Source organism: Capricornis sumatraensis, chromosome 5, assembly GCF_032405125.1.
Source record: "Capricornis sumatraensis isolate serow.1 chromosome 5, serow.2, whole genome shotgun sequence".
In the NCBI taxonomy this organism is placed as follows: Eukaryota; Metazoa; Chordata; class Mammalia; order Artiodactyla; family Bovidae; genus Capricornis; species Capricornis sumatraensis.
The window spans coordinates 43,101,165-43,128,876 of NC_091073.1; the positions used below are offsets into that span (position 1 = coordinate 43,101,165).

Sequence of the window (27,712 nt, forward strand, 5' to 3'; positions counted from 1 at the left end):
CAGATTGGTAAACTTTTGGAGGGTCTCTTTTAGCCTTTCCAGAAAGGTAATGGGGTTCTTGTTGGGCTCCTGAGTTGTTGCTGAGACCCGGGCATAGCTTATTACTTTTTGCTAGGCTGCTTATAGTCCTTTACACAGATCAGAAAATGATCCCTTTCCTAGATGTGCTCAGGGTCATTATAATTCCAATTAGGATCTAAGGAGGTGACCACAGTTTTTCCTACTGGCTATTTATCACTTGCCATGTGAAGCCCTGTAGCATACCTTCTGGCTTCCTTTAAGACACTAGCATGCTCAGGGTCAGATAAAGTTTGACTAAATATGACCATGATGTCCTTCCAAGTCAAGTCAAAGGCCAAGGTAATGTGTTGGAATATATCTATATATTTGCCTGGGTCATCCATATAGCTTCCCAGGTCTTTAGTTCTAAGAGAGAGAAAGGCTTAGGGACAAGAGTTGGTCCGAATTCTCCCCATTTCAACTAAGGGACAAATTTGAGTTGGCTTTTGTGGAGGGGGTGCTCCTGGATATGGAGGCACATTTGGATACAAGGAAGGAACACCAGGCAACTCAGGAGCCATGGGAGGTGAGCCTTCATGGGGGGCTTCCTTCTCTTGGTTGTCTGTGCCTAATACCATTTGCCTAGTAGGCTCACTTTTAGGGCATATAACAAACCCATACTTAAGACAGAGTTCCTTCATATCTCTTAGCCAGAAGAAAATTTGGACATAGAGGGTCTCTGTCCATTCCCTTGTCTTTTGCAGAATAAGTCTAGCTGCAGGATTGTATTGTAATTTAAATTCCCATCCTCAGGCCAGTGTTCCTTGTCACCCAGAGGTACCACGGCCACACAGCAGTACAAAAGAATTTTAAGCGACTTCTCCTTAGAGTTAGAGGATGAAACAGCTTCCAGTTATCAAGGATGCATCTCAAGGGCGTCTATCTGGAAGTGGATTGGTTATTTACCATGTGAAAGACAGTGATGACAGGGAGGAAATGAAAAAAGAAAAAAACTAATAGTCCTTCTGTTTTTATGGGTGGACTCCTTAGGGGTGAGTCTTTCTGAAGATTGTTCTACCCAATACTGTTGCAACCTGAAAGCCAGCATTCCCGGGTTAGGGTGCAGTTCCACAGGCAGGCTGAGGTGTGACAGTCTCAGAGATTGACTCCCCGGGCAGGTCGAGGCAGGTCAGCCTCCTGAGAATTGGGTCCCTGGGCAGGTCGAGGCATGTCGACCTCCTGGGACCCCCAGACTGGAGTTGGGCATCCCCAGGGTCTCCAGTGTGACCAGTGCTGGGTAGGAGTAAGGGGTTATAATCTTCACTCATTGCTGGTTTGTCCACTGTAGATGTGAATAGATAACCTGATGCAAAACAATCCATATCTGTGCCCTGAGACTTGGAACCTGGTGAAACAGCCATAAGCCTTATCCTCTTATTGCTCTGAGGGACTGTAAGTCACTGACTTCCTCCCCTAGTCCTCCATAAGAACATCTTAGGGTTTTTTAAAGGTAAACATTTCATTGTCATAGACCCACTTTAGGTAATAACAGAGATAATGACAAAGGAGTGGGTGATTTGGTTCTGTTAGGGGCATTCAGTTCAGTTCAGTTCAGTCGCTCAGTTGTGTCCGACTCTTTAATTGCAGCACGCCAGGCCTCCCTGTCCATCACCAACTCCCGGAGTTCACTCAGACTCACATCCATCGAGTCAGTGATGCCATCCAGCCATCTCATCCTCTGTTGTCCCCTTCTCCTCCTGCCCCCAATCCCTCCCAGCATCAGAGTCTTTTCCAATGAGTCAACTCTTCGCATGAGGTGGCCAAAGTACTGGAGTTTCAGCTTCAGCATCATTCCTTCCAAAGAAATCCCAGGGCCGATCTCCTTCAGAATGGATTGGTTGGATCTACTTGCAGTCCAGGGGACTCTCAAGAGTCTTCTCCAGCATCACAGTTCAAAAGCATTAATTCTTTGTCACTCAGCCTTCATCACAGTTCAACTCTCACATCCACATATGACCACTGGAAAAACCGTAGTCTTGACTAGATGGACCTTTATTGGCAAAGTAATGTCTCTGCTTTTGAATATGCTATCTAGGTTGATCATAACTTTTCTTCCAAGGAGTAAGCGTCTTTTAATTTCATGGCTGCAGTCACCATCTGCAGTGATTTTGGAGCCTCAAAAAATAAAGTCTGAATTAGGAATATTTTAATAGATGATATGGAGCAATGTTGCCTACAAGGGGGCCGGGTCCTGGTTGTAGGAGTTAGTAAGTGGCTTAAGAACAGATTGATAAGAGGCAACAGACCAAATGTTCTGTAAAAATGGAGTGGAGATTTGATCCAGGGGTATGTTTGAAACTTTAGGAGAAGAGTGGTAAGGGTTTGGGCCCAAACAGCCTGCAGGGCTAACTCCCAAAGTGGCAAACATTACCCCTAGAAGCCCAATTGCCCTTGAAGGGATGCCACCAACAGACGGAGTTCTAGCAGGCATTGTGTGCCTGTCACCAGACCTAGTGGGTTCACTGAGATGCTGTTGTTACGCATGTTGTAGGAAACATGGAAAATGAAGGCCTGAATATCAAGAGGGATTGAATATTATACAGTATTTCGCTCCCAAGGGCCAGCTGTTTTCTGGTTGTCCCTCCAGAAGATTGTAGAGGCAACATTGTGGGCCCAGATAGGGCTCAGGAAAAGAGCATGAAACAGGAGGGAAGGGGGCAGGGCACAACTTTTGAAAGAATGACATAGCCCAAGGGCAGAACATAAACTGATTAAAATCAAATGGATCTAAGGTGACAAGTCAAATTCAACTAAACCTTGATCCTCAGTGTACAAGCTAAATGACACACCTAGAGGTGTCAGGACAGTTCTAAGGCACTGTCAAAAGTCTGAGGAGTGGGTGGTTCCCCAATTCTTGGAATGATCCTCCAACTCATTAGCATATGAAATCACCCAGTTCAGGAAAACTAACAACACTACATTCCATGGCCTCTGCACTTGCCCTCTGTGATGGCCCACACCCTGTGGAGTGTGCTTCTCTCTAAATCTGAACAAATCTACCTCTTACCTATTGCTCTGTCTCTCACTGAGCTTTTTCAATGAGACATCAAGAACCTGAGATTCATTAGGTCCTGAAAACAGGCACCGTGTGTTTTGGCAGGGCTCAAATCCCAGTTGGACACGAATAAGTGGCTAAGCATAGCACAGAGTCCCTGCCACTTGGGTTTGAATCCCAATCTTAGGTAAACGGTTTCAAACAGAACTTTTAGAAATGGAAAGATGATGACCTACCCTATCAAACAGTGGCATAGATGGAGAGAGGAGCTGAAGGATGGGAGGAAAAAGCAGTGGGAAAAATGTGCCGAGGAATCCCCTTCATAACCTGCCGGAAAATCTGCTAAATACCTGACCTGTGCTCACAGTTTTCATTGGCCTGATTCTTGGCACAAAGAAGATTAAGGAAAGAAGAACCCCCACACCTTGGCAACAGCTACTAAGGCACAGCAGATAGTAGAGCCTTCAGGACACCCTGGGGCACCCACTGCCACTTGCCTGTTCCCAGGGGATTTGAGGAAACAAGAAATGAGAGATTGTAAAGGAATTAAGACTTTGTTAGCCATATGTCCTTCCAGCCATAGGGTGGAGGATTTCCTACTCCAACTGGAGGTCTTCTGGAATCAGACTGAGCTGCATGAGCTTTCTGCTGAGTTTGTTTTTGCTGTCCTGGGTTCTTGCATGCTGAGCTTCTTGTCACTACTGTGCTGGGTTTTCTTCGTGTTCGACAAGTTGGGCTTCTTCTGTGCTTGGCCTCCACCTCACAGTGGCCAACCTGAAGTTGTTTCAGCCAGGTTAAATCCGAGAAACGGCACCATATATGTCGGGAGTGTGTAGCTTCCTTGGTTCTGTCCCGCTGCAGCAAAAATTTGAGGCAACGGACGGAAGAGTGTTACAGCTCAGTTTTATTTGGCAAGCAAAGGAAAATATATCCTTGAGGCAAGAGAGTGGGCTGACCCAAAAGACATGAAGAGATGAGAGGCCCCAGGCTCAATTTTGGCTCCTCTTTTTACATGTTTTTCTCCTTCCCCTGAGTCTGCCCTATATAAACTGGGCTAGCCAAGGGGGCTGTTTGTTTCACCTGAGAACTTCTTTAGAATTTTTATTTGGTGTTGAGGGTGGGGGTTGCTTTCTAGTCTCCTTGAATGGCCCTGAAGTAAATCTTTCTCTGCTCCAAACTCCCAAGGTTTTGGTGTATTTGGCCTCACTCCATGCTGGGCACACGAACTCATGCTAACAGATTGGAACAAAGAATGATTTAAAAGTTGAAGGATGAGAGTGCTTATATGCTTATAGTGAAGTGAGTGAAGTCACTCAGTCGTGTCCGACTCTTTGCGACCCCGTGGACTGTAGCCCACCAGGCTCCTCCGTCCATGGGATTTTCCAGGCATGAATACTGGAGTGGGTTGCCATTTCCTTCTCCAGGGGATTTTCCCAACCCAGGGATCGAACCCAGGTCTCCTGCATTGCAGGCAGACGCTTTAACCTCTGAGCCACCAGGGAAGCCAATATCCAAGGGTTATTTCACAATAACTTCATTAGTATTACTTTTATGGTTGTTTATTATAAAAAAAAAAAAAAGTCTGGGGAAGGGCTAACTGTGGATTCATATACTAGCTCTCAAAGTAGGGGCATTTAATGATTTATAAAGGACATGTGGCCATTGCAAATGATATATTTTTTCAAAGAAGTATCTTTAAGTGCAATAATTAATTACCACATTATTCTTTAACCACCCGATAAATACTTTAAGTTGCTACCACTTTATACACTGTATGTGTATGTGTGTGGAGGGTACTAATCTAATTGCTTTATAATAATTTTAAATTCATCGTTAAAAGGCAAGTTAACATAGTATGTTTTTTATGCTGAAACAATAGTGGATTTAGAGGCTTTGAATAGGTGTAGTAGTGTATTTTATTTCATTCTTCATACCTGCATGTGTATTTCTGCTAAATACTGGTTCTCAGTGGATACTCCCTTGGCTTCAAAAGGTTTTCATTATATTAAAATGTAGTTTGAAACAAGAACTAATTTCTCCCTTCAGTCTCATGTGGAAGTGTATCTCTAATGTATTGTCTTATGTGTTTTTCTTTTTCTCATGATGTACAGTTGCATTTGATATAAAAGTTTCCACTGGAGAATAAAGCACAAAATAAGAAATGGGAATCTGGTTGATTAAAACAGAGGGATATTCAATACTATAGAAATTTTTTCACCTTTGCTGAATGTGTTTATTGCCGTGTTCATTGCCATTTAAACAAGCAGAACCTGCTGCTTACTTAATGGTAGCAAGTGGTCTCTAGGGGACTTTGCAGAAGGTTTCAAGGATACATAGTCATTCCATGAACCAAAAATATTTTGAAATTGCCTGAAAAAGTCTTAGCTCACTTATTTCTAAATGTGTTGGTAGTTCTAAACCTAAATATAAATGCCAGCATGTAGTTAATGTTATATAATGAAAAACAAACTTAAATAAAAAGTCAGAAAGTATAGCCAGTATAGGTGGTATCTTTCTGTAGTGATCCAGAATTTGTAAGTATATTCTTTGGAAAATGAGCATATATTTTATCATAAAAGCAGTAGTTTCCCATCTCAGTTTGTAAAGCCCATTTGAACCAGATGTCCTACACAAAAAAATTATTTCACCATCAGGTCTTTTGCTCATTTACTCACTATGAACATCAGTGGGGGACACATAGGCACTTTGGATGAATGATGAAATTGTGGAGGGCAAAAGAAATATATTTGGAAAAGTCTTTTTCTCTGTTTCTCTGTTTGCCATGGCTAGGGCTTCCAGGCTATGTTGAATAAAAGTGGTAAGAGTGGACATCTTTTTCTTATTCCTGATCTTAGAGGAGACACTTTCAGCTTTTCACTGTTGAGTGTGATGTTAGCTGTGGGTTTGTTATACGTGGCCTTTATTATATTGAGGTATGCTCCCTCTGGATTTCCCAGATGGCTCAGTGGTAAGGATCTACCTGCCAATGCAGGAGACATGCATTCAGTCCCTGCGTCAGGAATATCTGGTGGAAAAAGAAATGGCCACCCACTCCAGTATTCTTGCCTGGAAAATTCCAGGGACAGAGAAGCCTGGAGGGGTACAGTCCATGGGGCTGCAAAGACTGGATACAACTGAGTGGCTGAGCACAGCACTCTGGGTACTCTGCCCATTTTCTATAGAGTTTTTTTTTAATTATAAATGGGTGTTTATGATGTGAATTTTGTCAAAAGCTTTTCAAGCATCTATTGAGATGATCATATAGTTTTTAATTCTTCAATTTGTTGATGTGGTGTACCCCACTGATTGTTTTATGGATATTGAAAAATCCTTGCATCGCTGGGATAAATCTCACTTGATCATGGAGTATGATCCTTTTAATGTATAGTTAGGTTCAGTTTGCCAGTATTTTGTTGATGATTTTGCATCGATGTTCATCAGTGAGAATTGGCCTGAAATTTTCTTTTTTTTTTGTAATATCTTTCTCTGCCTTTCTTCAAAGATTTAATAATCCTCTCATGGTAGGTTTTTGCCCATTCCACTTTGACATTCTAAACTATCTTCCCTTTTCCAGCAGTGGGAGAGAAGACACTCTCCAGCTCTTTGGGCAACAGTAGCAGGAGTGGAAAGGGAAACACAGCAAAGGACAAGCTGAACAAAATGTGATTCTGTGCCTCAGGGAGCTTGCGATCCGGAGGGCAGGCAGGCAGTTCTTTGATTTGTTGTCTTGTGAAATAGCGAAGTTTTGTAGATGTTGAAAAGAGGAGGAGGAAGCTAGTAATGCAGGCAGAAGAGAAAGATTTGCAAAGCCCAGTGTTTCAGTAGAGGATAAAGATGCAGGAGCATTTCAATACATTAATGTGATTTATGTTCCATCTACATGCATTAATTGATTCTTACATCATGCCCCATTTTCCCTTGTGTCTTGCAGTTGAAAACAAGTCCATCTTTGCTTTTTTTTCAGTAGTGAAATATACTTACTTTCTGTTGATTTCCATGCTAACTTTTACTGATTTCAGATTATATGAAAAATCTCTTCCTCAACTAACCAGGCATGTTTATCATTTATACATAAGGCTAACAAATAACTTATGAGGCTGAAACTCCAATACTTTGGTCATCTCATGCGAATAGTTGACTCATTGGAAAAGACCCTGATGCTGGGAGGGTTTGTGGGCAGGAGGAGAAGGGGACGACAGAGGATGAGATGGCTGGATGGCATCACCAACTCGATGCACATGAGTTTGGGTAAACTCCGGGAGTTGGTGATAGACAGGGAGGCCTGGCGTGCTGCAGTTCATGGGGTCACAAAGAATCAGACATGACTGAGCAACTGAACTGAATGAATAACTTTACATTTCTTTTATCTTGAGTATTTGAATGCAGCATTTAATTCATACCATAGAATATAATTCTTTCTAGGGCATAAGTTTCTTTTTTTTTTCTTTTTTCAGTTTGACTGTCAGTTATCTATTTTTTTATTTTTTTCCAAAATATTTTACAACTAATTGTGTTAGTCTGCTTGGGCCGCTATAACAAAATACCATAGATTGGGTGTTAACAACAGACTTTTTTCCTCGTGGTTGTAGAGACTGAGAAGTTCAAGATCAAGGTGATGGCAGATTTGGTTCTTGGCAAGAACCCTCTTCCAGCTTTGCAACCTTTTTGCTGTGTCTTCACATGGCAAGGAGGGAACATTTCTCTCTTCCTCTTCTTGTAAAGCCTTTAATTCCATCATAAAGGCCCTACCTGCATGATCTCATCTAACCTGAATTATTTTCCAAAGATCCCATCTCCAAATTCAGTCAGTCACATTAAGGATTAGGGCTTCACAATTGAGTCCACACCATTGAAATTGAAAACAACAGCAACAACCCTGAGTTTTCTCTAATTGCTGCATTAATTTTCTAATGCTTTTGTCAAGTGAAACTTGAGAAGTGAGAGATTCAAGTGTATACTCTAACTGAAAAGGAGCTATATACTTTTTCTGTATATTTTATTTCATATTTTCAGCACTCACTTGGCTATGCATGGTAAGTATGTATTTCATATAGACTTGCAAATTTTTCCAGAAGCTGCTTTTGGCTTGTTTAGTTTTAAGTAAATCATTTTGTTTTTCAAATATGTAAAAATGACGTGTGCAGAGAGTCGAGTTCAGGTGAAAAACAGAAAGCAATATAAATACTGTGCTTGTTCCTACTCTCAAAGCCTCGGCTCATTCAGCATTTCTTTGAATTTTTCATACATATTTGCTACTAATTTAGTTTGAATGTATGAAGACCAAGGATGCTATTTTTATTAGAATTTCTGAGGACATTGTGTATATCCCTTGTTTCAGTATCACCTTTCTTCTGTGATGCTTCTTTCCCGCATAACTATTATAAATCCTCTTCCTTCCTTCTTGTATTTGCTGCTCTATTTCTCCTTATTGTTTTCTCTTCCCAACAAGGGCCGAATATGAATAATTGAATGGCAAGTAGTTTTTAGTTCAGAGTGTCAGTGTTCTAGCTGGCTGTCTTGCCTACAAACATCCTTGGGATGGAATAATTTAGTCTTAGCACTAATTCTTCTGTTTTGGAAAAGATCAGTGGCCCAAAAATCTCAATAAAAGAAGCTGCAGCACAAGTTCTGTAAACTCTAGTGGAGGAAAAGTCCCTAGTATCAATTATGATCTATTTTCTGGTCAAAACTGTATTCTAACTGACAAATGTGTAAATATCCCTAATGGTTTATTTCTCAATTTCTACTGACTTTTACATTACTAGGTAAACTATCAGTGTGAATCTTTCTTCTACCACTCTGAAACTGATGATTTGGAAGAAATCAGAGTACCATTTTAATAAATGCAGTTAAATAGTGGGAGACCTGTCTTCTTCATATCTCTTAATACCATTATATGTCTTCAGGCAGAAAAGTCTTAGATACACTTACTGTTTTATTTTTGGAACAAACATAATAAATATTTATGAATGCCAGTTATATAATAGATTTGGTATTTTTTCTGTATATCTAAGCATGTCACTTGATTAGTTCTAAGTACCAATAATTTATCTAATCTTTTCAGAAGCCCTGTTTTAGGCTATGTAACATTTACGGTATCACAAAGCATATTATAGAGGAGGTGTTTCCCTTACATTACTTAGACAACCAATGACAAATAGAAGGTCATTTTCTGATTTAAGGGGTCACTTTCCTTTCTTCTGTGGAGGGCCACCATCCCGCCCACTGCCCCTCCCCTAACATTTCTCTGAATAGTCACAGTGAATGGGCCAGCACGCCTCTGTTTAGGCCTCAGGCACTCTTGGTGCAACACTTGAAAAGAGCAGGTGCAGGTCAGAAGTGAATGGGATAGCCCAGAATCACTGCTGGGAAACATGTGCAGGCAAGTCTCAAACTAATCTGGGAATGACTTCAGACAAAGAAAACAAAGGAACACTTTAGGGTCTAAATCACCCACTTGACAGAGGAGGATTCCGGGATGAGAATGCCTATAAGGACTAGTTGCTTCTGTTTTCCTTTCACTCAACTTCTGGTGCATTTAAGAGATGAAAGACAAAACTCTGCTCATCTGAAAGTCAGAAAATTCCCTTACATTTAAATGAATCCTGTATGGGGCTATTCATCATATATATCTTCCTTCTTTCTAGAACTCTGTATGTATACAACTCAGCTTCAATTTAGACTATTGCTGTTACTGTGGCCTTCAAAGTATCTTTATTGAGAAGATGCATTCTTCAAGTTAGTTTATGTCTCTCCCCAATGTATAGTTTGATTAAATATTTCTCTTTTGTGATATAGGCAAAACAAATCTATTTGGAAAAAATTATATCTATTAATGTTTTGTATTTATAGAAATACAAAAATATAAAACTATGATAAAATATGAAAATAATACAAAGTTAAAGACAGGAAAAGAGTAAATATGAATAAGAGGCAAGGATAGTTTGAGTGTAATATGTAAACCACAGGGTATTATGTAGTCTCTAAAAATTCACAAGCCATCAGGGAAGCCCCACATGCTAGTAAGGTAATGCTCAAAATCCTTCAAAACAGGCTTCAACGGTACATGAACTGAGAACTTCCAGATGTACTTTCAGAAGCTGGATTCAGAAAAGGCAGAGGAACCGGAGATCAAATTGCCAGCACCCTTGGAATCATAGAAAAAGCAAGGAAATTCCAAAAAAACATCTGCTTCATTGACTATGCTAAAAAAAACCTTTGACTGTGATCACTGTTGTGGATCACAACAAACTGTAGAAAATTCTTAAAGAGATGGGAATACAAAACCACCTTACCTGTCTCCAAAGAAACCTGTATACAGGTCAAGAAGCAACAGTTAGAGCCAGACATGGAACAACAGACTGGTTCCAAATTGGGAAAGGAGTACTTCAAGGTTGTATATTGTCACTTCCACTTTTTAACTTATATACAGAGTACATCATGCAAAATACCAGGCTGAATGAAGCACAAACTGAAATCATGATTGCAGGGAGAAATATCAACAACCTCAGATATGTAGGTAATGCCACTCTAATGGCAGAAAGCTCAGGAAATAAAGAGCCTCTTGATGAAGTGAAAGAAGAGGGTGAAAAACCTGGCTTAAAAGTCAAAATTCAGAAAACTAAGATCATGGCATCTGGTCCCATGACTTCATGGCCAGTAGATGGAGAAAAAGTAGAAAGTGTGACTGGTTTTATCTCTTGGGCTTCAAAATCACTGCAGATGGTGACTGCAGCCAGGAAATTAAAAGATGCTTGCTGCTTGGAAGAGGCAATGGCAAGCCACTCCAGTACTTTTGCCTAGAAAATCCCATGGACAAAGGAGCCTGGTAGGCTGCAGTCCATGGGGTCGCTGTGAGTTGGACACGACTGAGGGACTTCACTTTCACTTTTCACTTTCACACATTGGAGAAGGAAATGGCAATCCACTCCAGTGCTCTTGCCTGGAGAATCCCAGGGACAGGGATGCTTGGTGGGCTGCTGTCTATGGAGTCGCACAGAGTTGGACACCACTGAAGTGACTTAGCAGCAGCAGACAGTGTATTAAAAAGTAGAGACATTGCGTGGCCAACAAAGGTCCATACAGTCAAAGCTATGGTTTTTCCAGTAGTCATATACAGATGTGAGAGTTGGACCATAAAGAAGGCTGAGTGCTGCAAAATTGATGCTTTCAAACTGTGATGTTGGAGAAGGCTCTTGAGCATCACTTGAACAGTAAGCAGATCAAACCTGTCAATCCTAAAGGAAATGAATCCTGAATATTCATTGTGAAGAACTGATGCTGCAGCTGAAACTCCAGTACTTTGGCTACCTGATGGGTGAGCTAACTCATTGGAAATACCCTGGTGCTGGGAAAGGTGGAAAGCAAGAGGAGAAGGGAGCGGCAGAGGATGAGATGGTTGGATGACATCACTGACACAAATGGACATGAGTTTGAGCAAACTCTGGGAAATAGTGAGGGACAGGGAAGCCTAGCATGCTGCAGTCCATGGGGTTGCAGAGACAGACACAGTTTAGTGACTGAATGACAACAATTCTTGAAATAACCAATAACCGTGGAGTTATTTTTTTTTTTTATTTCTGATACATAGAAACTGTTGACACAAAGTTGATATTATGAGTTATCAGAAAGCACAAGCTAAAGTTGTAGACCTATTTGACTGATACCTTTTTTTTTTTTTTAAGTCAAAGTGAGTTTATTTATAAAGATACACATTTCCACAGGCAGAATGCAGTACCTCTTTGAAGGTGCAAGTGGCTCTGAGATATGAGGTGACTTATACCTTTCTAATTACTCATAAAACTAATTTTTCTATTTAAATTTTTTTATTTAATTTTTTATATTTAAATATTTTATTTATGTTTGAGATTTAAGGTGAACCATGCTGTAATGCCACATGGAAGCATTCTATTTCTTGTGGAATGCAATGGAACACAATTGCAGTTAGAGAACAGAATGTAAATGTAATAAATGCTGACAAATTAAAAGTAATTCTGTAATGGAGAGAATCTGGGTTATGAGTGGGGGTTAGGTGGTAGAGGGATGTGGCGTGGTACTAATTTTTTCACTTCTAATACTTAACATCTGAGTAATATTTCCTAAAGCCTATGGATAGTCCAATAGAGTTTTTTTAAACACTTATTTTTTTGAGGTATAATTGATTTCCAATGTTGTGTTAAATTCTACTGTGCAGCAAAACGATCAGTTATTCATACACAGACATACATTCTTTTTCATATTTTTTCTATTGTGGTTTATCACAGGATATTGAATATAGTTCCCTGTGCTGTACACTAGGGTCTTGTTCTTTAACCACATCTATCTATCTTTCTATCAATGCATGTGCTAATCCTTGAATCCCAATCCATCTCTCCAGTGCCAATAATAATAATACTAATTAGGATATTATTTAATTGTTAAAATGAAAATAATCGAAAAGTTAAAAGTCACATTATGGCAAAAGTTGGAAGAAGAGAGAGAAAAAGATAGATGGGTTTATGGTGGAGGAGAGGAAAGGCATACATGTGAGCTGATTTCAATATAGCTCATTGAAAGAGTGAGTGGTACTCTCTACAGCTGAAAAATCAAGAAATGGAAGTGAAAACAGAATATTTCAAGTTCTGAACATGACCAAAATGAGGCATATAAAGAGAAACTGGAGAAAATAATTGTATTTCCATGGAAAAAACTGGGTAGGGAATGAGAGGAAACATTTGCTTTTAATTTTATAACTTTCCATACAATGTATTACTTTTATATTTTCAAAGAGATGATGAGCAATTCACTGGATATATTATGTGTGAAACTACAGACCACTTTCCTGAGTAGTCAGTAATATTTTAACGTGTCCTAAGATAATACAAAACTTAAAACACATTTTCCTAAATGCAATTTTGAGAGAAATTCAGATAAGTGTAAATAATTACAAAAGCATAATTTTTTTTGGTAAAATCAGTTTATTCAGTTGTTGCACAAAAGAACTGTACAAAAAAGATCTTCAGGACCCAGATAATCATGATGATGTGATCATTCATCTAGAGCCAGACATCCTGGAATGGGAAGTCAAGTGGGCCTTAGAAAGCATCACTATGAACAAAGCTAGTGGAGGTGATGGAATTCCAGTTGAGCTATTTCAAATCCTGAAAGATGCTGCTGTGAAAGTGCTACACTCAATATGCCAGCAAATTTGGAAAACTCAGCAGTGGCCACAGGACTGGAAAAGGTCAGTTTTCATTCCAATCCCAAAGAAAGGCAATGCCAAAGAATGCTCAAACTACTGCACAATTGCACTCATCTCACATGCTAGTAAAGTAATGTTAAAAATTCTCCAAGCCAGGCTTCAGCAATACGTGAACCGTGAACTTCCTGATATCCAGCCTGGTTTTAGAAAAGTCAGAGGAACCAGAGATCAAATTGCCAACATCTACTGGATCATGGAAAAAGCAAGAGAGTTCCAGAAAAACATTTATTTCTGCTTTCTTGACTATGCCAAAGCCTTTGACTGTGGATCACAATAAACTGTGGAAGATTCTGAGAGAGATTGGAATACCAGACCACCTAACCTGCCTCTTGAGAAACCTATATGCAGGTCAGGAAGCAACAGTTAGAACTGGACATGGAATAACAGACTGGTTTCAAAGAGGAAAAGGAGTACGTCAAGGCTGTATATTGTCACCTTGCTTATTTAACTTCTATGCAGAGTACATCATGAGAAATGCTGGACTGGAAGAAACACAAGCTGGAATGAAGATTGCCAGGAGAAATATCAATCACCTCAGATATGCAGATGACACCACCCTTATGGCAGAAAGTGAAGAGGAACTCAAAAGCCTCTTGATGAAAGTGAAAGAGAAGAGTGAAAAAGTTGGCTTAAAGCTCAACATTCAGAAAACGAAGATCATGGCATCTGATCCCATCTCTTCATGGGAAATAGATGGGGAAACAGTGGAAACAGTGTCAGACTTTCTTTTTTTGGACTTCAAAATCACTGCAGATGGTGATTGCAGCCATGAAATTAAAAGACTTTTACTCCTGGAAAGGAAAGTTATGGCCAACCTAGATAGTATATTCAAAATCAGAGACATTACTTTGCCGACTAAGGTCCGTCTAGTCAAGGCTATGGTTTTTCCAGTGGTCATGTATGGATGTGAGAGTTGGACTGTGAAGAAGGCTGAGCGCCAAAGAATTGATGCTTTTGAACTGTGGTGTTGGAGAAGACTCTTGAGAGTCCCTTGAACTGTAAGGAGATCCAACCAGTCCATTCCAAAGGAGATCAGTCCTGGGTTTCTATGGAAGGGATGATGCTAAAGCTGAAACTCCAGTACTTTGGCCATCTCATGCGAAGAGTTGACTCATTGGAAAAGACTCTGATGCTGGGAGGGATTAGGGGCAGGAGGAGAAGGGGATGACAGAGGATGAGATGGCTGGGTGGCATCACTGTGTTGAATGTGAGTCTGAGTGAACTCTGGGAGATGGCAATGGACAGGGAGGCTTGGCGTGCTGCGATTCATGGGGTTGCAAAGAGTCGGACACGACTGAGTGACTGAACTGAAAGAGGTAATTAAGAGTATGATAAAATATAAATTTTAAATTGTAAAAAAGTTATATGCTTTATTATTTTTCAAGATTGTCTTTGAAATGTTTTTCTAGGGAGAGGTGAATATTTAATAACTTTATGAGAAAAACTGTTTTGTAAATTATGCTTCCATGGATTCTTTTGACTCATGCTCTGAAATTCATTATTCAGCAGGCATGGGGCTGGACTAGCAAATGTTTAATTTTTTAAAGTTTTATTTTATATTAATCAACTAACTACCTCCAATATAAAATAAAATTAAAAAAAATTACACATTTGTTGTTCCATCTCCATGCCTGCTAAATAATGAATTTCAGAGCAGGGGCCAAAGGAATCCATGGAAACATAATTCAAAAACCATTTTTCTCATAAAGTTATTATATATTTACTTCTCCCTAGAAAAACATTTTAAAAACTAACTTGATAAATAATGGAAGCATGTAACATTTTTTTTTTCCAATTAAATCAATGTTGTGTTAGTTTCAGGTGTACAGCAATGTGATTCAGTTATGCATATATGTGTATCTATCCTTTTTCAAATTCTTTTCTCATTTAGGTTGTTTAAGAATATTGAGCTGAGGTCTCTGTGCTATGTGGTAGGTCCTTGTTCGTTATCTATCTAAATATAGTAGTGTGTACATGTCGATGGCAAACTCCCAGTTTATCCCGCCCCCCACTCCGCACCACAGCTCTTCTCCCCTGATAACCAAAAGTTTGCCTTCCGTGTCTGTGGGCCTATTTCTATTTTGTAAATAACTTCATTTGTATTTGGTTGTTTGGCTCCACATATATGTGACATCATGTGCTAACTTCCTTCATGTGTTATGATCATCCCCAGGTCCATGCATGTTGTTGCAAATGGCATTATTTCATTCTTTTTAATGGCTCAATAATATTCCCTTGTGTATGTGCAACAAATATGTAACTTTTAAAGGCATCTAATTTATTATAGGAGAAGGCAATGGCAAACCCACTCCTGTACTCTTGCCTGGAAAATCCCATGGACGGAGGAGCCTGGTAGGCTGCAGTCCATGGGGTCGCTAGGAGTCGGACACGACTGAGCGACTTCACTTTCACTTTTCACTTTCATGCATTGGAGAAGGAAATGGCAACCCACTCCAGTATTCTTGCCTGAAGAATCCCAGGGACGGGGGAGCCTGGTGGGCTGCCGTCTGTGGGGTTGCACAGAGTCGGACATGACTGAAGCAACTTAGCACAATTTATTATCATGCAAATGGTTGGAGAAAAAACTTTGAGAAACTGTGAATAAACAGTAACTGGTACAGATCACCAAAAAATAGTATTACTTTCCCTGGTCATCTTTTTCACTCTCATTAAAAAAAAATAGTTTCACAAGTAAAATAAAAATTCTTAGTGTAAGTTTACTGTGTAGTACAGAGTGGAGAAGAACTGGCTTAGGTGCAGCACCTGGGTTTAACATACATGACACGTACACAATCCAGCAGCACCAGTAACCAGCTGACTATAAGCAAAACATCATTCCTGCTGAGACCCAAAACTCTATCCTGGTCAGATGACAATTTGTATGTTGGCTTCAGGTCTCAAATTTGAAATTTTATTTAATAAGCTGATTGACAAATTAGATTATTTTTAAGGAGACTAGGGTGCTCAAGTAGCAGAGAATCATATTCTAATAATTTGGTGTTTTTTTAAACAAACCAAAAGAATTCATGACAGAAGTAGATATAATGAAAACAGAAATTTAGGCTACTGAGTGAAAGTTACTGGGTGGCAGAATATGGTTTCAAAACTCTCAAAAAAGTGAACTTGTCATTAATCATCTTTAATACAATTATAATAATTGCTCTTTATTGAGAACTTGTATATTAAATACTTTTAAATCCCTTTAATCTGTCATTTTTTTAAATCCTTACAACATTCCTAAAAGGTATGGGTAAATAACTCCATCTTACAGGTGAAAAAAATAAACATTCAAGATTATTTGTCCTGCTTATGATCTCACAGGCTGTACATGGCAGGGGATCGAATCTCAGCTCTTCTGAACTTTGAACTCCCAAATAAGAAGATGAAGTCATAGTTTAATATACTCAGGTTACCTATGTTCGGAAGAGGATCCGAGTTAGATAACATTAGTGGTTTTCTTTTCTTTTTTATAATGTTAAGTAAATGTTTAATGATTTTCTTCAATCTTACATTGGAACCAGATTGATATGACCAATAGTCATATCAATAGTTATGTAATAACTATTAATGTAATAATTATATATATAATATATATAATACAATGTATATAATATATAATAACTATGTAATAGTTACAGTTGCCTTATTTAATGATAGAAGGTAGGAAGGTCAGTCCTGTTTGCCACCTAGTAGAGTTTGGATGTTATCATGTTGGGAGTTAAAAAAAAGTATTTTGGTCTTACTCAGTGGTTATACAAAAAAAGATCTAGAAATGCATGAATTCTTGCCAAACTTTTTTTTTTTTTGCTTTTTCAGAGAAGTTTTTTTTATAAAGGCACATAATTCACGGGCAAAAGTATTATCATGCGTGCTCACAAAGTGGTTGATAGCCTCATGCAATGTTTGGAGCTAATGAGTTAGCTGTAAGTAACCTCTGTGTATCTAAAATTCGAGCCCATTATGCTTGAGTACTTGCGGAAACAGAGTTGAAGCACGACAGAAAAAGAAAGCTTGATCCACAGGACTTCTGCTTTCTTTTCCATCCAAATTCTTAGAACCAGGAAGAGAAGGAGAATGATGTAGTCTGAGGTCAGATAATCATGTGGCAAAGAGCAAAGAGTGCAACAGAGAGAGAGATCTTTTCTCTTAAAGAATCCTTGCCCTTTAAAACATAGTGATTGCTGATTATTACTAATAGTAGTCACTGGAGAATCATTATTTCAAGTGTGAAGCAGTGAGATTATGAAATCCTTCTTTTAGGTAGGACAGACTGAGAGGGTGAGATCCCATTCAGAAGGATAGAGAAAAATATTTCAAGCAGTGGAAAGAAAGCAAAAATATTCCCTCACTTGGATTCTTTTGCCTACGTTCTTGACAATTTTGCCAAACTCCCTAAGAATCATACTGGTTGTAGTAACTGTAGATAAGCTCTGGACTGAGACAAGCCAATATGGATAGCTGAATCTGACAGATGGCCACAACCTTGGTCTAGTATAACAATCCTGATCTAAATGAAGAAGAGAATCTGATACCTTCCAAAGCAAATCTGAAGCTTTAATCAATAACTGGAATGTTAGGTTTTGGCAAAAGAAGAGATGTTAGAATTTTGAAAGTGACTACATGACCCAATTAAAAAAGGATCAATTTTTATTAGGAATGGAGCCTGGCAGTTTTGCATAGTAATCTAGAATTTCCTTGACAAAATTTGAGTAATGGATTAGCTCCAGTAGAAACTGGGCAATTTTTTGTGTGTGTGTGTGACTTAAACATGATGCACAAAAAGCTTCAATCAATAATACTTTCGTTGGAGGACAGTTTTTAAGTAGGCAAGCAGTGCGTATATTACTGTCATGTGTATATAATTATCTCAGCATGTGAATGGGTAGAAAACAATATTCAAGTGGCAGAAAGTTAATAACCTTTTATTTCGTTGTTCAGCATTTTCCTCTAAGTTGCGTTGGTTTCGTTTCTGTTTACCCTCATTGCTTGAGATTGCCTTAAAAGTATAAGCCTGACATTGCTCATTACAGCTTACTTTCCCTCAACGGTGAGCTCAATGCTGTTGAAAGCGAAATATTTTACTTATCAGTGTCTAGGAAGGCTAGTTACAAGGAAGAAAATTAATCATCCTAGCTAGTATATGGAAATTCTGTGCATATATAGATTTAAGAGTCTAACCCACATGAATTCTTTTAAATTAGATACAGAAGTATATATTTGGAAAAGAAGTATGAAACTGTTCATTTCAGATGAGAAGATTTTAACCTTTGCTGACATTACTGAACTAAGATACTTGCTGTTTTGGAATATATATTGTTCACTGTTAATAACTGTGACAAGAATATATGGTTCATAATCAAAGGTTATATTTTACCCCGTGGTCATTTCTCTTTGAAGGGGATATTAGCCTTGAATAAGGAAGTCAAGCAAGGACAACATGTACTGGAAATCATGAGTATTATGCTGGCATTGTGAAGTTTCCAGCTGCTTCATGTTTCTTATAGCAGTAGGACAAACTTTAAAGTGGTGCTGTGTGCATTAAAGCTTGTTTCATTGTGAGTTTGTGAATGACAGGTATTTATTGAGTTGCTTAAGACATATAGCAAGATGGAAAAATATTCATTAAAAGCTTCTAGCCCCTTGAAAAATATTTTTAAAGAATTCAGAACTAAATTTGGCAGTGTGTGGGATCCAACTACATTTCTTACCAACCTCCCATGCTGGTGAATTGGACAAAATCAGCTGCACTTTTTTGTTTGTTTTGTTTTGAGTCAAGAAACACAGATTTCCTATATTTTACAAGATGGTAGGGTGCTCAGTTCCCTGAAGATCTCCTTTGTGACATCTATTTTCTGTACCCCAGCTCTGGCTGACACACAAATTCAGTGACATGTGGCCTTGTTCCACTGACGGACAGCCAGTGTGTTTTTAGTCATTAAGCTTGCTCCTGAAGCCAAGAGAGCCCAAGGCAATCACCCGTAACTTGATTTTTCACCCCAGAGACCTCACAGACACGGCATTTGGGGTTGTAGGCAATTAAGACAGTCTAGAGTGAAATCAATAATATTTGGGGGGGCATTAAGTATATTTATAAGCTTTGTGCCACATGTGTTTGTTTCCTGCCCACAAAAATCTGCATCTTTGTGGATGAGAAAGTACACACAGGCAGCTTATTAACTCTATAATAAGAAATTGGAAAGAGAGGAGGGTGGTGCGGTGGAGCTGTAACAACTGGGAATTATTTGTAGGGGAAAAGGCTTGAGCAGAGCACACACTCCCATGTCTCCACACTTCCACACTCCTGTGATCAATATGGCTGGGAATTTAATCGAGTGCTTGAAGTTCCAGTAGGAGAGATTTTGTGATGTGACCAGGGTATCTCTCTGTCACTGAAAATGCTAGGAACAGTTCTGACATGGCATTGCTAGAATCTGAAATGCAAGTAGTCTTTGAAATAAGTGCCTTTATATTCTCTAGTGGCCTGCAATATGACGTAGGGTGATGGGGTGCTAGGTGAGGCTTTTCTGTATTCTGAAGACCCCATTATGGAAGATGGGATATGGCAGAATAGTGGCAAACCTAACTGCTCTGAGTGTGTGTGTGTGTGTGTGTGTGTGTGTGTGTGTGTGTGTTAGGAGCATTCAGTTTGGAGTTGTTTTTCTACCTCTTTTCTGCTCCTTGTTTTTATTTTATATATCTCTGACCCAAACCTTTCATTTGCATTATCCCACAAAACTTAGGTCCAATATGATACTCTTAGGGATAAATCTCTTATATTCCGTCAATTTAATGCCCTTAGCTTGTTGAGGATTAGAATACTGGAATCTGTTTTGTAAATTCTAAAATCCAGCTACATCTTTAAGCCATTATGAAAATGCCTTATTTTCCTCCTTTTTAAATGCTTTTGGTTAAGAGAGACTTTCCTTATGGTAAAGTGAGTTATTTTGGTCAGCAGATACTGTATACATCTCCAAGAGGGCTGTTAATCAGAAGGACAAGAAAACATGATTGTGTTAACTTCCTGGATTCCCTGCTTTGCATGAAGATGTGAGAATTGCCTGGCATATTTCAGAACTTCTGAGCTTCAAAAAACCCTGCAACTGCAGTAATTGTGAATCAGGTTCTTGTGACGAAACAAATGTTTCACAGTTAATTGCCAGGAGATTCACTTATTCTGTATATTGTGTGTATGTTTTTTGTTTTGCTTTGTTGGATGTTTTTGTTTATTGTGCTCTGTTTTTAGTAATTTTTGAAAAACAGCTATTTTATGAAAAGCATTGCTGTATAAGAAATTTGTAGTAAGGTATTCCTGAATCTGAATTATGTTAGCTTTCATTGAGCTTTATTTATTTTTCCATCTAGTTATCTGATCATCGAGTACTGAATGCAGCCACCATAAATTCTCATTTGCAGAGATGGATATAGCAATGACTAAAACATGGAACAAAGCTTAGAAGGAGTGTCTGTGTTTGTCTGTGGGTGGTGTTTGTGTGTGTGCATGTGAGATGTCTTGATCCATTTGTATATTTCTCCGGGGAATTCTCAGGCAATTAAGTCAACCTATTACAAATAGAGCCCTCTCTGTACATTCTGATTTGATAGGAGAATGGGTAATTCCTGTTAATGACTAGTACATCTGTTCAATTATATTGTTTTGTATTGATGCTTAATTAGGTGTCAGGTTGGAGGAGAGGGAGACCGTGAATGCATGATTCCCTTTTAAATGTCAGAGACGCTTCCTAAATTACTTGTCTTTTTAACATACACAGAACACTTTGACAGGCATTATGTTCTTTTGACCTTAAAACATTTACACTGTCTTGGAGAAGTGTAATGTTGCCTAGAAAGTGGGCATATGTATTGGAACTGGTTTACCATGAGTGTCACTCATGTCCAGTTTCATGTGGAGTGACCCTTATCAACCTTTAGCTGGCAACAGAGGGGAGCTTCCCGTGGGTAATACGGTTTTTGTTAAATAGCCTTCTTTTCTCTGGGAGGTTTTCATTAGAAGATATTGCCCCAAATAAAGTTGATGCTGTATTGTTTAAAAGTATAATTTGCTTTTTTTCTAGGTGTGTTTAGATATAAGCAAATGAAAGACCAATTGCATTTTTTTTTTAATGGTAAGATCACACTTAACCTATTTCTAGAATATACATGGACTAATCTGTAGGTTTACTCAGTGAATAATAGTGAGTTTATAAATCTAACTCTTGAGAACAAAACAGGAAAAGATTTGTAGTAGAATGGAGAGTGTCTAAGGAGCTGAGTAGTATTTGTTACATTATCTGGACAGTTACTAGAGTACCACAGTATAAAAGCCTTTTTAGCCAGCTTGTAGGTGTAATTTTCATTTTTTATTGATGTTAGTGGGTGTGTTGAGGCCAAAGATTATTACGCTTTACTTGACAGCTCATGCTGTGTCACAAGGCAATATGATGTGTTCTGATAAAATTATGTATTATGTATGAGATCCTGTAACAATTAAAAAGGGAGAATTGACAGCACAGAAATTAAGTTCTTAAAAATGAATCATGATAGTCAAGGCCTGCTTGACTAGAAGACTGATCTTGTTTAAAGTGTTTGGAGTGTTTTTTTGTGAACTGTGGTTTTCCATAACAAAGGAGAAGGAGGTTAATATGATATTCAGGAAATGAATAAAGAGTTGTTGATTGTAGTGACTTTGGTTAGAAGCCTCTTCCCAAAAGAGTCATGCGCTTTAAGGCAGTCTGGTAATCCAGCAATTCTCAGGTCTGGTCAGTTCTCTGTTTGGTATTGTTCTTACCAGTAAATTTTTTTTCTAAATATATCTTAAGATAGTAAAATATAAGGATATATAAAGGAAACTAGAAGCCATCTCGACTCTGAACACAGTAAAATTTAATCATCCATTGTAGGTTCTTTACAAGTCCTCCCTTTCACAAATTTTATCAATATTTCAGGTTTTTATAGTGCTCAGGAATATTATTTGTAAACTATATTCTAAATTTGGATACGGTTATTTTCTTTTATTGTTTAGGTAAGACTGGAAAATAAAAATTTACTTTGTATCATATATTGCCATAATTTTATACTGAATGACATTTTACCTTACTGAATTTATTTTTTTTTTGGTATCAATTCTGTAAGTTATTGCTTAGAGAACTAATTTGTGCACATCTTAAATGCAGTGAGGAATCTCACACTAATTTCCAGAAGACTGAACAAATTTTTTGAGGAATGATTTGACTCATAATCTTAATCTTTATAGTTTATTTTGTATTAATGCTTATGTTATATATATTTTTGAGAATATCGTCTTAGAATGGAAGTTAAATGTAAGTTAATGCTGTAACTGAGCATACTTTTTATAGTATACAAAAATTTATTCTAATGATAATACAAATCAAATAACTACAGTTTTTAAGCTTCTTATCTTATTAATTTAATATGTAAAATTGGGGACCAGTTTATTTCGTGTTCTTTTTCTAATAATAGAATGTTTATTAAACATAGGAAAAGTACTGAGGGGGATTTTAATAAAAGGATGAAAATGACAAACAGTTGTACAACATTCCAGGCCTGTAGCCTTGTAATGAAATTGCACATTAAGCATCTCCTGGAATTTCATTATAATGAAAGTTATTTTTTAAAATCTTATATAGAACAAGTGATTTTTCAGAGGGACTGTGTATAAAGGGCACAGTAATCCTTATGTGGTAACTTGGAGTTGCAATTACTGGAAGACAGAGGAAGATAGGGTCAGTTTGACCAGGTCGGGGACTACTGCAATAGTCTATGCACTAGATGGAAAAGTCCTTAAAAACAATGGCATTGAGAATGGAAAGGAGGAAGGGATGGCAAAGAGATAATCATTTAGTAGAATTAACATTAATTCATTAAACATGATTCATACTAGCTGTCAAGCTAGTCACTTTGATTGTTGCCATGAAGCCAAGAGTTTAATGGCGAGCTTGTTGACAAATAATTACTATGAAATTTAATACCATTGTAATATTATAAGTGTATGACATCCAGGAGAGATTTGCTGAGAAGTTGGTATTTGAATTTGGCCTAACGAGGAATTTTCCAGGAGAAAGATTTCAAGGAAGAGATGTTTCCAGTAGAGAAATTAGAATGCAGAGAGTTTGTACATTAGGAAAAAAGAGTATGTGATGTTGTTAGTAATGAGCTATACCTAAATTATTTTGACTTTCTGAATTTTTACACAAAATAATGTTTTGTTGAACTCATGTTATTCTGGGGTGAGAATGATAATAATTTATCATTATTTATTACATACAGCAAAAGAGAAAATACTGATAGAAAAAGGATTGTAAATATAGGAGGTGCCAGTTTGTGGAAGCTGCTCATAGAACATTAAAAGGTAAATAAATGGGATGTACCTGGAAATTTCTGGACAGGGAGTGAAATGATAAGTTCTGTTTATTCTGAGTAACAAATTTGTAAGGCTTTAATTTGTTGTTGTTACTATTATTCAATAATAGAATGCCAATCCCAAAGCAACTACCTAGGAAAATGAGACTAGATTAAAGCATTTGTAAAATATGTAAAATAATGCATTCCTTGGAATTAATAGTCTCTAGACATTTAAAATAAAAATGGTATATTAATTTGTTTAAAGTCTAAAAATAGAGATATTTTGTTTTTACTTTAATTTTAGATTCTGCTTTTGACTGAATATGGTATCATTACTTTACTGATTCATAGAACTTAATGAGCTTTTAAAAGTAATATTAGCCATTGACAAAGTCAGACAATATTAAATAGTAATATTTAAATTTTAATACTTAATTATTTAATATTTAAATATTAAATTGTATTTCTACACAATTTGTGTAGGTGCTGTTCTCCAAAGAATCTAAAAATTACACTTGTGTTCTAGTACTTGCAACTTCATAGGGAAAGTATGTATGTATGTATGTGAAAGTCATTCATTTGTGTCCGATTCTGCGACCCCATGGACTGTAGTCTGCCAGGCTCCTCCATTCATGGACTTTTGCAGGCAAGAATACGGGAGTGGGTTTCCATTTCCTTCTCCAGGGGATCTTCCTGACCCAGGGCTTGAACCCAGGTATCCACGTTGTAGGCAGACTTTTTCCCATCTGAGCCACCAGGGAAGCCCTCCTTAGTTCCTTGTGTTGAAGTTTCTGCAAATGATGAGAAACATTCCCACTATCAAAGCAGCTGAAGTTTAGGTAGCTGGGCAGATTGACAGTGGTGTGCAGTGCTGGATCCCACCTGGTGGAGATGGACAGTGTCCAGAAATTGTTACTCTGATTGCATTGCCGTTTCTGATACAATGGCATCATCCCAGTTGGATTGTCTACTTTTTGCTATAGGAAAACAACGATCCTTTCATTTTTCTCATTCAAAACTGACCTGACATAATTTTATGGACATTTTGCATGAAAATTCAGACATTTGAAATGTAAATTTTTTCCATATGACTTTAATAGAAACTTTATGGTCTCTGTGTCAGCCAACATTATGTTTACCTAATCTCCGTTCTATTAATTGTGAGTATACTTAAGAAACAATAAGAGCCTGAAATGGACAGGAGGCAGGACGAAGAGTTGGTTTAGCTAGTATGGTTAGGAATGTGTCCTTGCCCTGGGTTTTAAAGGAATGAGGAGAAATGAGAAGCCATGGAAAGGAAATTTGGTAGGCAGAAGAAAGAGTGGATAAGAACATGCTATTCAGTGATGGTGTCAAATTCTAGAGTGGCAAGTTTGAGATCTAAGTCTCTTATATCTCTGCTATAGCATTGAGCTATCTAAGAGGAGAGTTGGCTTAGGAGTTACTTGGCATTTGGGTTCATTTTCCATTTTGAAGGTCCAAGTGCTAAAGGATCTCCAGTTCATTAGCTAAAAAGTTAGGGAGTAAAACCCCCAGCCAGATTATAAAGCACTATCAAGACTACCTCCCCACAGTCGCTTGACTTCCCAGATCCTGTGTCATCCACTGTGTTCAGTAGAAAATAACATGTATGGTTATGCAAATCAAACAATATGACCTTAGCTCTCCTCTAAATCTCCCTTATTAACCAAACAGAACTCTGAAAGAGAAGGTGAAAGATGGTGGCCAAAAGTGTAGAAGTAGCATATGCAATGGCACTTCAGTATTTAGTGCAATAAAATGAACTTAAGTCTTTCACTGGTATGTTCAGATATCAGTGTAGCTAAGATGTGAAGATGCACAAATTGAGCTCCACTTCTCTGCAGGGAACCAATTTTATGATTGCTGTAAACAAATTATCATTCATTTATTAGTATGTCATTTATCTACACAGCAAAAATCAGTGTTTTTCAAATATTTGTCCACACTGAAAAGATGTATACTTGAATAGCAAAGATGAATGAACATTGTTTTTTCCTAACAATAAATTGAATGTAAACAAGAATTCATATAAATGAACATAGTCTTAAAAATGATTTGATTTCATAATTCCATGAGAAATAGAGCAAAATAATCATATATCACATTATAACCAGATTAAAGGCTATATCAGTTTATAGGACTATTAATTATATATCTCAAAAGTTGCAGTGATTATGTAAATAATATAAATAATGCTTAAAGTTTTTGGTGATAAACCAAAATTTTTCAGAGGTGCAAAAGTAAATTTTCATCTTCTTAGAATTGAGTTGACTTTTAGAAATAGTCAGATTTTTTAATATCCTTTTTTTGGGTATACTCTCCTTCTCACTCTTCCCAAATTCTCTGTGTTCCTATTCCTCATTTCTTCTAGTGATTTCTTTCTTTTCCTTTGAATCCATCGAATCTCTTTCAATTTCTTCTGTTTCATTTTCCTCCATGTAATCCTATCTACTGCTGCTACTGCTGCTGCTAAGTCGCTTCAGTCATGTCCGACTCTGTGCGACCCCATAGACGGCAGCCCACCAGGCTCCCCCGTCCCTGGGATTCTCCAGGCAAGAACACTACCAGGTGACTATGTTATAAATTCAGGGAGAGTTGGTTAATCAGGAGCATGTTATTTCCCTGGGTTTCCCAGTTCTGTGCACACCTGGATTTTTCTAATGAAGAGTAGAAATACTGTGATGGGTGTAATGGAGTCTCTCCCATTAATTCTGTTGCCTGCCCATTCATTGCACACACTTCTCCTCCTGTCAAATTAGAAGAGTGAACGTAGAGAATAAGACCAGCTTGGATGGAAATGAGAACACCTTTACCATAGTCCTGATAAAGGTGTTTCCTTTAGATGGAAAGTATATATACTATTCTTGAATTTATCCAAAGATAGTCCCTTGGCCTTTTTGAAAAATCCAGCAGGAGGAATTGATTGAGAGAGTCAAGAATAAGGTTCTAATTTGAGCTCTGGCATTAACATAAAGATGAGTATATTTACTTATTAAACTTCAGTTGTTCAAAAGAAATAGTAAAACCAAATGAACTTCTCATTGTAGTGACATTCTGCATGATGCACTTTGGGATCTCAGAGTAAGAATTTAAATAGATGTGGTTAGTTGCTTACTCGTGTCTGACTCTTTGAGACCCCTTGGACCACAGCCCACCAGGCTCCTCTGTCCATGGGGATTTTCCAAGCAAGAATACTGGAGTGGGTTGCCATGCCAGGGATTGAACCCAGGTCTTCCACATTGCAGGCTGATTCTTTACTGTCTGAGCCACCAGGGAACCCCAGTATTGGAGTGGATAGCTTATTGCTTCCCTAGGAGATCTTCCTGACACAGGAATCAAACTAGGCTCTTCTTCATTGCAGGCAGATTCTTTACCAGCTGAGTTACCAGGGAAGCCCTTGTAAAGATGGTAGAGGTCTTAAGCAAACCTTCATGACCATGGCCCAGTCAGGGCTTTTAGCAGCTCCCTGTGAATCCACAGATGGACAGGAACACAGGAATTCCATAGATAAGTCCTTAACCACTTTGTGAAATTATTGGATCACTCTTTTGATCCCCAGTCGTGCTCTATTTTTGTCTTTTGCTGTATTATTGTCTCCAGTTGCTATTCTCTTCCTAGAGTCCCTGTTCTCTTTTTACCCAGCTTACTCGAACCTTTATTTCTATGGGCAACTTCTTTGGTTCTTGGCTCCAACTTTCCTTTTGGACACTGGCTGTTAGCTCTTCTTTAACATCTATAATCCAAAGAACATGACTGAAGCCAGGCCCAGTCTACACCTAAACCCAAACCCAGGTTCTAGAACTTACCATTTGACCAGAAAAATATTTCTATTAAACTTATATGGGATGTTCAATAATCATTATTACCCATTTGCCTTTAGTTGCTGATTGTTTTTTCTTTTTTTAATAGGAAGGAGAAGATATAAATTCTCATTTTTTCCTTTACATATATGTATTTTGTTTTCCTTTTTATTTTGTTTAAATCTTATTATAAAGACAAATACAAGTAGAGCAGTCAGATGGCCACAACTGTATTAA

At 38.0% G+C, this 27,712-nt stretch overlaps 1 protein-coding gene across 7 annotated transcripts in view; it reads left to right on the forward strand.

Annotated features, from left to right (window-relative positions):
• The window catches only part of CACNA2D1 (calcium voltage-gated channel auxiliary subunit alpha2delta 1), a 526,060-nt gene that overhangs the window by 60,369 nt on the left and 437,979 nt on the right, over window positions 1-27,712 (forward strand). The gene's annotated exons all lie outside the window — the stretch shown is intronic.